Below are 1,373 nucleotides of genomic sequence, written 5' to 3'. Positions count from 1 at the left end.
CGGGAGCCAGGCCGGGGGGGAGGGGCTCGCGTGTGAGCGCCTGGTGGCCAGGCCTATATCCACGGGCCCTGGTTGGGCTCAGCCTGAAACCACAACATGGAGCCACTCTTCAGGGGGCCCACCACCTGCTGGAGACGCTGTAGGGGGCCGGTGCATTGTGTTTTGAGCAGTGGCCGGGCCTGAGTGCCCGGCCGACCCAAACCTCGGACACCAACTCTGGTTTTGGGGAATTGGAATGTCACCTCACTGGTGGGGAAGGAGGCTGAGCTGGTGCAGGAGGTTGACAGATACTGTCTAGATATAGTCAGGCTCGCTTCCACTGACAGCTTGGGTTCTGGAACCATTCTTCTCGACAAAGGGTGGACCCTCCTCTATTCTGGCATTGCTCAAGGGGAGAGGTGACAGGCTGGTGTGGGCTTGCTTATAGCCCCCCCAGCTCAGTCATCAGGTGTTGGAGTCTACCCCAGGTGGATGAGAGGGTCGTTTCCCTGCACCTTTGGGTCAGGGAATGGTCTCTCACTGTCATTTGTGCTTACACACCTAATGGCAGTGCAGAGTACCTGGCCTTTTTAAGGTCCCTGAGGGGCATGTTGGATAGTGCTCCCACTGAGGACTCTGTCATTCTACTGGGGGACTTTAACGCCCACGTGGGCAACGACAGTGATACCTGGAGGTGCATGATTGGGAGGAACGGCCTCCCTGATCTGAACCCGAGTGGTGAGTTGTTATTGGATTTCTGTACTAGTCATGGTTTATTCATAACGAACATCATGTTCAAACATAGGGGTGTCCATCAGTGGACATGGCACCAGGACACCCTAGGTCAGAAGTTGATGATCAACTTTGTAGTCATTTCCTCTGATCTTTGGCCATATGTTTTGGACACTCGGGTGAAGAGAGGGGCTGAGTTGTCAACTGATCACCACCTAATGGTGAGTTGGGTTCAATGGTGGGGGAAAAAGCTGGACAGACCTGGCAGGCCCAAGTGTATAGTCAGGATCTGCTGGGAACATCTGGTGGAAGCCCCGGTCAGAAAGGTCTTTAACTCTCACTTCTGACAGAGCTTCAAACAGGTGCTGAGGGAGACTGGGGACATTGAGTCCGAATGGACTTTGTTCCAGTGCATGTTGGACTCCGGCAGGGCTGCCCTTTGTCACCAGTTCTGTTCATTATTTTTATGGACAGAATTTCTAGGTGCAGCCAGGGGCCGGAGGGAGTCCGGTTTGGGGACCACAGTATCTCGTCTCTGCTTTTTGCAGACGACGTTGTCCTGTTGGCCCCATCAAACCAGGACCTCAGGCATGCACTGAGGCGGTTTGCAGCCGAGTGTGAAGCGGCTGGGATGAGAATCAGCACCTCCAAAATTGAGGCCC

The sequence above is a fragment of the Monopterus albus genome, unplaced genomic scaffold, assembly GCF_001952655.1.
Source record: "Monopterus albus unplaced genomic scaffold, M_albus_1.0 scaffold145.1, whole genome shotgun sequence".
NCBI lineage: Eukaryota > Metazoa > Chordata > Actinopteri > Synbranchiformes > Synbranchidae > Monopterus > Monopterus albus.
The sequence above is the reverse complement of the archived record's forward strand: the minus strand, read 5'-3'. Positions refer to the sequence as shown.